The 10,516-nt window shown below is 35.7% G+C and overlaps 1 non-coding gene across 1 annotated transcript; it reads left to right on the top strand.

Annotated features, from left to right (window-relative positions):
• The first annotated feature begins 6,790 nt into the window (after positions 1-6,790).
• On the top strand, positions 6,791-6,897 carry LOC113851663. Its single transcript, XR_003502235.1, has one exon. It is a non-coding gene; the product is annotated as a small nucleolar RNA R71 (small nucleolar RNA).
• The last annotated feature ends 3,619 nt before the right edge of the window (positions 6,898-10,516 follow it).

Below are 10,516 nucleotides of genomic sequence, written 5' to 3' on the forward strand. Positions count from 1 at the left end.
GAAAAGTCCACTACAGTACCTCTAATAGTAGTGTGATTTGGAGGTAGATGGTCTGCCTTGGTCCTTAAGGCATTAGCATAGAATTCTTATGTAATATCCTTGGACCCTTTTCTAGATAAGGTAGTAAAAATCTCCTATCCTCTTTTCTGAATCTGTTCAAAAGATTCAGGGTGCTCTGCTTCAGCTAGATCAAAATTCCTATCTTGAACTATTTTCCTCCTCAAGATATTGGCCTTAAAGTAGTTCTTATGTGCATGCTCCTGAATCTAGGATCATGATCAGGTATAGTCCTTGAAGAAGGACCAGCTGAGAATCTTCCCCTCTTAGATCTTAGAGTTCCTTTAGGTGTGGTTACCATGTCTTTTGTTGAAATCACAAAGTAATATAAAAGATATGAATTTCAGAACTTGATAAAATTGTAACAAGTATTACAACAATCTCAACAATTTTTCTAATTTGAAGCACAGAGAATATTGTGTCCAGGGACTACATACAATTTAAACAATTCATCAACAACTGCAAATCATCAATAATTCATTATAATTACAACAATGTATAGGTACAAAATATATGTTCATGCTCAACTCAACCGCTATTTTTCATGTGCAGTGTACTAATATGCAGAGTGATATGATCAACATGTGCAGAATCAACATTTATTGATAAGAATGTGAAATTCAGAACCAATCACTGTAGTGTATTAGATGAAAAATTTTAGAACAATCAGCTCACAGATTTTCACTGCTAAAAGTCACATTAGTACTTAAGAAATTCATTTTGAAAACTCTTTTCTACACAATTGATTAATCAAAAATTATTTCAGAATATTTCCAGCAATTTCAGATATTAAAATGCAGAAATTTCAGAACAATTTACTTCAGAAATCAGGTCTCATAGTCAAGTACAAGTGCAGCAACATGTTCATACGAAAATCGTTCATACAACATTAATCCTCCATTAAAAATTATAATTTGTGCATGGAATCAACCCCATTAACCTTCAATTTCATATTTGAATAAATAATTTCACATAAATTGCACCCAATTTTAAATTCCCAAATTTTCACCAATTCACTCTTTGAAGAACCATAATCAGAAATTTCAAAATTGGAGACAGAATTACCTGGAATTGAAGTGCAGAAATGATGTAATCTTACTCGCAGATGATGAAGGAACAAATAATCAACAAAAATACAGTGAATAATGAGTAGGAAAATCAAATTTTTAGAGCTGGGTTTTAGGGTTTGGATGCTTCTGCGTTATCACTCTGAAGGGTTTGTATGGCTACACCGAGTGAGTAGACACTTTAAATAGGGAGAGCAGACACGCTGGAAATTTTGTAATGAATTAAACGTGAGCAAGTTTACTCTAAGCATTCAGAGTGTCTACTTGAATGGAAATGTGCAAATCACGTGACCACTTTAAGTGTTTGAAGTGAACACTTAAAACTATTGACCTGTGTGCGTAGCCACTTCAAATAGGCAGAGTAGCAGTGCACATATGCACTCAGATGTGCATAGCTACTTCAAATGGGTAGAGTAGCTGCGCCCTTGGTTCATTCAGATGCACGTAGCTACTTCAAATGGATAGAGTAACTGCGCCTTTGCATCATTCAGATGCACATAGCTACTTCAAATGGGTAGAGTAACTATGCAAACATATGTGTAGCTACTTAAAACGCCTAAAGTAGCCACGCAGGAGCCACTTTTTCAGCTTTTGCTATATAGCCTTGCGCGTGAACACTCTTAGTGGTTAGAGTAGCAACGTGCTTTTGTGCGTGTCCACTTCAAGTGAGTAAAGTAGCTATGCACTTGCTTAACTTTAAAATTTAGAATCAATGGACTTCTGCGTAGTGATATCCGTGTCGCAAAGGTATCAAAAGTAACTAAATTCCTCACAAACACATGTAGTTTAGGGAGCAACCTAGGTCATCTCTCACAAGGATGCAAATGCACATTGTTTCAATATCAATTATGCAGAAAAACGTTTATGTTTGGGGAGTTTTATGATTAAATTGCAAGAAATCAAACGCAGGGAATTAAATGCAGGGGATTAAATGCAAAGAATCAAATGTAGGGGATTAAATACAGAGAATCAAACGTAGGGGATTAAATGCAGAGAATCAAACGCAGATTGTAATTCAAGTAATCAAATACGATCAATCTAAAAATATCAAACCGAGATCCAAAACACACAAATCCAAACCGAAAATGAAAACTAAATTGTTTAAATCTCTTCCGCACAACAAACAATTAATCAATTACTTATTATATGATTAAGAACAATGCACAATTCAATCGAACAATGCTTTCTATGCAATCGCAAAAGTGTGAGATCAGAAAACAAACTCAGAGCATCAAAATTGTCTTGAACAAATGCGATCTGGACTTCAGCAACGTAATCGAGAAGGAAACATGGAAGAAAATGTCTTAAACTTGCAGAAACTTAATCGCCTTTCAGATGTAATATGTAGAGTAATGCAAATTCGAAGTGAAAAATGCAAGAGAAGAAGAGAATGGGTAAAAAAATTTAGAGGTTCTATTGGAAGCGGGAAAGTTATTACAAAACTGAAAAACAAAAAAATGAATTAAAGGTGCTTCCAAATCAGCCCCTGGCCTCTATAAATAGTAGTCCTAAAAGAGCAAAACCGAATGGGCCAAAGCTGAGCCGAAAATAAATACAACAAAACTGCAAAACAAAAGCAAAATAAAAGCTGTACAAAAGTCAAACTGAAAGTCTAAACTTCTAAAATTCATAGAAAATAGCTCCAGACTCCAAATCGCACGATCCATATGTCCAAATTGAAGCCCTGGAAGTAAGGAATCCAATGCAAAAAGAATCAGCCAAAAAGGATATTTGCAAAAAAAAGTTATGGCCAAATTAGTAACTAAAGGTCATAATAGAAAACATGAACAAAAGTATAGTATTTACGAAAATTCCTAATTAACATAATAAATGCAAAAACATATTAAATGGAAGAAATAAGGGAATGAAAAGACATGTGAAAGATGCAATAAGACTATAGATGTGGGAACAAAATATGAGCTATCACGTAGACACTTTATGCACTTAAAGTGTCTACTTTAATGATCAACTTCAGGAATGAACTTCTACGCCTCAACTCTTCTTTCTCAAAGTGTTTACTTACTTGATGAGCATCATTCAAACTACAATTCCACACATTGTTCCTATTTGAACCAGAATCTGCAAACACAATTAATAATGAGATTCATTATTAATTATACTCCACTATTACTTCTAACTAAATATTCAGAAAATGCAGAATTTTTAAAACTAAAAAGTAATTAAAAGTAAAAATTTCTAAACTAGATTCTAGCAAGAGTTAAGGGTTAGAAATGTGAGTTGCCTCTCACAAGCGCTCTTTTAACATCACTAGCTTGACGCCTCATGTTTCTCATTCAAGAGAAATCAACTTAACACAAGAGATGTTCTTTGTGAATGCCTCTCCATGATAAACTTTCAACCTTTCGCCATTGACTTTGAACTCTCTCCCTGTCTTTTTGATCCTCAATTAAAATTTCTCCAAAGGGAGATACTTCTTTGATTAGAAAAGGTCCAGACCACCTTGATCTGAGCTTCCCTGCAAAATAATTTCAGTCTTGAATTAAACAATAAAACTTGTTGTCCAGGCCTGAGCTCTCTTTTCAGAATGAATTTATCATGAATCCTCTTGGTTCTTTCTTTGTACAGTTTGGCATTTTCATAGGCCTATTGCCTAAATTCTTACAGTTCATGTAGCTATAAAATTCTCTTTTCTCCAGCACTAGCCAAGTCAAAATTCAACCATTTAGTGGCCCAATATGCTTTATGTTCCAACTCCAAAGGTAAATGACATGCCTTTTCCAAGACTAATTGGTAAGGTGACATACCAATTGGAGTCTTAAAGGCAGTTTTATATGCCCACAAAGAGTCATCTAACTTCTTTTTGACCAATCCTTCCTTGAATTATTCACCACTTTTTCCAGAATTTTTTTAATTTCTCTATTTGACAGTTCAACCTGTCCACTTGTTTGTGGATGATATGGAGTAGCAACCTTGTGTTTTACATTATACTTTGCTAAAACTGATTCAAGATACTTGTTGCAGAAATGAGCACCTCCATCACTTATTAAAAATCTAGGCACTCCAAATCTAGCAAAGATATTCCTTTTTATAAAAGAAATTACCACCTTGGCTTCATTTGTCCTTGTTGGAATGGCTTCCACCCACTTAGAAACATAATCAACTGCAACAAGAATATATTCATGAGAGAAATATGTGGGAAAAGGTCCCATGAAATCAATTCCCCATACATCAAATAATTCCACTTCCAAAATATTTTACAAAGGCAGCTCATGTTTCCTGGAGATGTTGCCTATCCTTTGGCACTTGTCACAGCTCTCAACATAATTCTTGGCATCTTTAAAGAGTGTAGGCTAGAAGAATTCTGCTTACAAAACTTTTGCAACAGTTCTTGAACTCCCATGGTGGCCTCCATAGTCTGAATTATGACAATGCCATAATATCTCAGCTTGTTCATTTTGTGGGATACATCTTCTAAGTAAACCATCCACCCCAATTTTGAACAGATAAAGGTCTTCCCACTCATAAAATTTGCTTGTGTAAAAATTTCTTTCCTTATTGCCAAGTAAATATCTTTGGAATGAGTTAAGTGGCCTTAAAGTTTGCAATATCAGCAAACCAAGGCAAATCTTCCACAGCAAGTAGTCTTTCTTATGGAAATTCTTCATTAATATCCAAGGAGTTATAGGTTAAATTGTCCAATGGAAGCCTGGATAGATAATCAGCTACCCCATTTTCCTTTCCCTTTCTATCTCTAATTTCCAATTCAAACTCTTGCAGCACCAAAATCTATCTCAATAATCTTGGCTTGGTATCTTGTTTGGACAATAAATATTTAAGTGTTGAATGGTTAGTATAGACTATGACTTTGGATCCCATCAAATATGATCTAAATTTATCAAAAGCAAACACAATAGCAAGGAGTTCCTTTTCAATAGTTGTGTAATTTACTTGTGTAGAATTGAAGACTTTGCTGGAATAATAATGACATGCAATTTCCTATCCTTTTTTGTCCTAGAACAGCACCTACTGCACTATCACTTGCATCACACATTAATTCGAAAGGTAAATTCCAATCAGGTTTTGCAAGAATAGGTGCAGAGATAAGTTTCTCTTTCAAAACAGAAAATGCATGCAAACAAGAATCATCAAATACAAAGTCAGCATCTTTAACAAGTAAATCATTAAGTGGTTTTGCAATTTTTGAAAAATCCTTAATAAACCTCCTATAAGAACCTGCATGACCCAAACCTTAACATTAATTGGTGGAGGCAGTTTACTAATAGCTTCTATTTTTGCTTGATCGACCTCCGTTCCTTTTTCTGAAATTCTATGGCCAAGGACAATTCCCTCTTGAACCATGAAATGACACTTTTCCCAATTCAAAACAAGGTTAGTATCTTGACATCTCTGCAAAACAGTAGACAAATTAGCTAAACAATTATCAAAAGAATTGCCAAAAATAGAGAAATCATCCATAAACACTTCAATAATTTTCTCTACTAAATCAGAAAAAATAGACAGTATACACCCTTGAAAAGTAGCGGGAGCATTGTACAATCCAAATAACATTCTTCTATATGCAAAAACTCTAAATGGACATGTAAATGCAGTCTTCTCTTAATCCATAGGGTCCACCGCTATTTGATTGTAGCCAGAATATCCATCAAGAAAACAATAAAATGCATGTCCAGCTAGTTTTTCCAACATTTGATCAACAAATGGCAATGGAAAGTTATCTTTTCTAGTTGCATCATTTAATTTTCTATAGTTGATACACATGCGCCAGCCCGTGACAGTCCTAGTAGGAATTAATTCATTCTTTTCATTAGGCACAACAGTCATGCCTCCTTTTTTAGGGACAACTTGGACTGGAGTAACCCATTGACTGTCCGAAATTGGGTAAATAATTCCTACATCTAGCAGCTTCATTGCTTCTTTTCTTACTACTTCTTTCGTGGTTGGATTTAGTCTTCTTTGTGGCTGTACTATCAGTTTAAAATGCTCTTCAAATAGAATTCTATGCTTGCAAAAAGCTAGATTGATCCCCTTTAAATCTGAAATATGCCAACCAATTGCAGACTTATGGGCTCTTAAAATCCTTAACAATTTCTCTTCTTTTTCTTCCTTGAGATCATTGCTAATAATCACCGGATTTTCATGTTCTTGGTCTAAGAAAGAGTATCTCAAGTGACAAGGTAACTGTGTTACCTCTAGTTTCTCAGTCTTCTCTTCCTTTATTTCATTTTTCAGTTCTTATTTTGCTAGATTTTCTGAAAAAGGAATGATTGGCAAGGTGTCCAGCTGCTGCACATATTCTCTTAAGTGTTCTTCTTTTTTATAGTAGCAAAATGATTCCCTGCAACTATTGTCTCCTTTAACAATGAAATTTCATCAGCATTATCAATAAAATGAGGGAAAGTAATAGAATGTAGAATATCAACCCTCATACAAGTAACATCATCATTGGGGTGTTTGAGTGCCTTAAATACATTAAAAAGAACCTTCTCATCTTGCACTCTCAACATAAGTTCTCTCTTTTGAACATCAATTAAAGTTCTCTTTGTAGATAAGCATGGCTTGCCCAAAATTAAAGGAATGTCGGCATCCACTTCCATGTCCTAAATTACAAAATCTGCATGAAAAATAATTTTCTAGTGGTTGGACTCATTCCATTAGAGAAAGTTTCCAGATGCATCCATTCTAGTATGCAATGGTGTGGACATTTCCTCAATAATTCTTTATACCTCTCCCAAGCTTCATATAAAGATTCCCCTTCTTGCTGCATAAATGTTGTAATTTCTCCTCTTAGTTTGACAGCTTTAGATGGTGGAAAATATTTGGTAGGAAATTTATTGACAAGGTCTGTCCAAGTAGTGATGCTTCCTTGTGGTTGAGCTTGCAGCCAACATTTAGCTTTATCTCTTAATGAAAATGGAGATAGTCTCAATCTAATTGCATCCTCGCTAACTCCATTCATCCTTATTGTATCACAAAGCTGCAAAAAGTTAGAGATATGTAAGTTAGGATCATCCAAAATTGAACTAGAAAATTGATCTTGCTGAACTAAATGAAGTAAAGCTGGTTTTATTTCAAAATGGTTGGCTTGTATGGTAGGTCTGTGTAACACCCCAATTTTCATCAATTAGCTAGTAACTCTTAAATCTTAATTGCTTGTTAATTCTGGTTGGTTAATATCGGAATAATTTACTAAATGCTGGCAAAGTGAATGTTGTAGCGGATGCTCTAAGTCGTAAGTCCCTTCATGTGTCATCCTTGATGATCAAAGAGTTAGAAATGCTAGAATCATTTAGGGATTTAAACTTAGCAACTCAATTTACTCGTACTAGCATAGTATTGGGAAATCTTAAGATCACTAATGAGTTCTTGGAGCAAGTAAGATTGGCTCAAAGGGATGACAAGTATTTGCTAGAAAGGCTAGAAGCAAGGAAGAAAGGGAAAAAAATCCCATATTTACCAAGATGAGGAAGGATTGATTAAGTACAAGGAGCGGATTTGTGTTCCTGACAAGGAAGATTTAAGAAGAATGATCTTGGAGGAAGCTCATAAAAGTGCTCTTAGTATTCATCCCAGATCCACTAAGATGTATCAAGACTTGAAGAAGAGTTTTTGGTGGCCCGAAATGAAAAAGGCGGTAGCTGAATTTGTAATTGCATGTCTAACATGCCAAAAGGTGAAAATAGAACATCAAAGATCAAATGGACAATTGCAACCGTTAAGCATTCTTGAATGGAAATGGAGTAACATTGCAATGGATTTTTTATCTGGTTTCCCAAAGACTAGAAATGGATGCGAAGCTATATGGGTTATGGTGGATGGACTCACTAAGTCAGCCCATTTTCTTCTAATGAACTTGAAATACCCTCTGGAGTGATTTACTCAATTGTATATCAAGGAGATTGTGCGACTCCATGGTGTGACAGAAAATATCGTGTCAGATAGAGATCCTCATTTTACTTTAAGATTCTGGCAAAGTCTTCATCAAGCTCTAGAGACAAAGCTGAAGCTTAGTTCAACCTATCACCCTCAAACCGACGGACAGTTGGAAAGAACTATCCAAGCTTTGGAAGATCTTTTACAAGCCTGTATGCTTGAGCAAGGAGGCCAATGGGAACAACATCTTCCTTTGATCGAATTCACGAACAACAACAGCTATCATTCAAGTATTGGCATGGCGCCATACAAAGCGTTGTACGAACGTCGATGTCGGACGCCTTTGTGCTGGTATGAGACTGGTGATAACTTGCTTATTGGCCTCCACATAATCCAAGAAACTTCCAAAAAGATCAAAGATATTCAAGAGAGAATGAAGATGGCTCAAGATCGACAAAAGAGTTACCATGATAAGCGAAGGAGATCCTTAGAATTTGAGGAAGGAGAACACGTGTTTCTAAGAGTAAGCCTGACTACTGGAGTAGGTAGAGCCTTAAAATCTCGCAAACTCCACCCGAAATTTATTGGTCCCTACCAATTTCTAAAGAAGATTGGAAATTCAGCCTATCGAGTTGCGTTACCTTTGGAACTATCCAATCTCCACAATGTCTTTCATGTCTCCCAACTTCGTAAATACATTTCCGATCCTTCACATGTGGTGGTACTTGACCAAATTTCTTTGAAAGAGAACCTGACTTTTGAGGTTAAACCTTTTCAGATCAGTGATCAAAAGGTTAAGTAGCTTAGGAATAAGGATATCCCTCTAGTAAGTGCATTGGAATGCCGATAATGTAGAAGATGCCACGTGGGAAAGAGAGACTGACATGAGAAATGCCTATCCGCACCTATTCAACTCAGGTTAGAAATTTCGAGGATGAAATTTTTCTAAGTGGGGTAGTTTTGTAACGCCCCAATTTTCATCAATTAGCTAGTAACTCTTAAATCTTAATTGCTTGTTAATTCCGGTTGGTTAATATCGGAATAATTTACTAAATGCTGAAAATTTTCTATTTTTATTCTCTGAGGAGAATATTAACTGATCTTTAGAGTTCTGCATTTTAGAATGACTGCATGCAATACATTTAGCTTCGGTATCGTCCAAAATTATTCTGACAGTGTTCAGTTGTACTACTCAGAATACCCCTGAGAGTCTTGTCTTAAAAGATGATTTTGTATTATTTAAATAATTGTCAAATCATAAGTATTTGCCTCAAAAAACATGAAATTTTTTAATCATTGCAAATATTTAGTAATCATTGCATTAGATTTTTAATCATTTCTTAGCGGTCAAAATTATTACACGGAATCTCACAAAATCTAGTAATCATTACCTTAAAGATTTTCGAATCTAGTATCGGCAACTAGATTTTCATGCAAAACATTCTTGTCTCCTAAATCACCGACATCATAATTACTCGAATCTTCCAAAATCTAGTATCGGCCGCTAGAATTACATGCAAGAAATTCTTGTCTCCTGATTTGCAGACATAATCATTTTGGAACATTCTTGTCTTGTCTTCCAAAATGCCGACACCATGATTACCTTAATTAATTTTCTTTCTTGAAATTAGCACCATGTCAAATGTCTTGTCCATATGTCAACCTAGTCATGTCACATTCCTTTCCGGCCAGTCAAAATTCACGCATTTGCTGCCCAAAATCTTACCCTTGGAATTTTGTGTCGATTTTGGGAATTGTATCATCAAAACCGTGTGCATGCAGTCCTAAACCATTCCATGCATTTTGCTTGCTAAAAGTGTGTAAACTTTGCTTGCAAGTCTCCCTAAAATTCACTATTCCCACTTGAAAAATCGTGACACCCTTTTCTTGAACCATTTTCACCAATTCCACTTCAATCTTACTCCATTTGAATCGTGAGCAAATTTTGGGACTTCCAACGCTTATCCAATAAGCTAACCATGAGTGCCTAATTACCTTGGACCACTAAGACTTTGACCTTCATATAAATTGTTCATTTTTTCCATTTGCCCATTTTGGAAGCAAAAATCGAGACCCTCCCTTCTCATTCTCTCTCACTTTGCTCTCTCATTTCTCATCCTCTCAAAGTCTCTCACTCTCTCAAGGAAACTGAGAGGCTCCAGCCCACAAACCTCACAAATCTCTCATCCAAACCGCACACACACTTCACCATTCCCTCACCACCCTATTCCTCCACCATCTCTTCAAATTTCGTGTTGAAGGAGCTCACTTTGGAGGAGGAACTTTAAGATCTTTGGTGCTATTTTCTTGGTCCAGCAAGCATTCCTTGGAGATCCACCATTTCCAGCCCTTTTCTCTTCCATTTCGCACTCCAAAACTCAAAGGCAAGGGGGAGTTCTCACCTTTCAACCTTATTTTGCTTTCCCTTGGCTGAACTTGTGAAAAGTCTTTGGAAAGATTCGATTTTTACCTTCAATAATTTTGAATAAGTTGATTGTACCATTTGCATGTTGAGTTTCCACTTTGTACTTCACTTTAAT

Source organism: Abrus precatorius, unplaced genomic scaffold, assembly GCF_003935025.1.
Source record: "Abrus precatorius isolate BTA unplaced genomic scaffold, Abrus_2018 Scaffold9, whole genome shotgun sequence".
Taxonomy (NCBI): Eukaryota; Viridiplantae; Streptophyta; class Magnoliopsida; order Fabales; family Fabaceae; genus Abrus; species Abrus precatorius.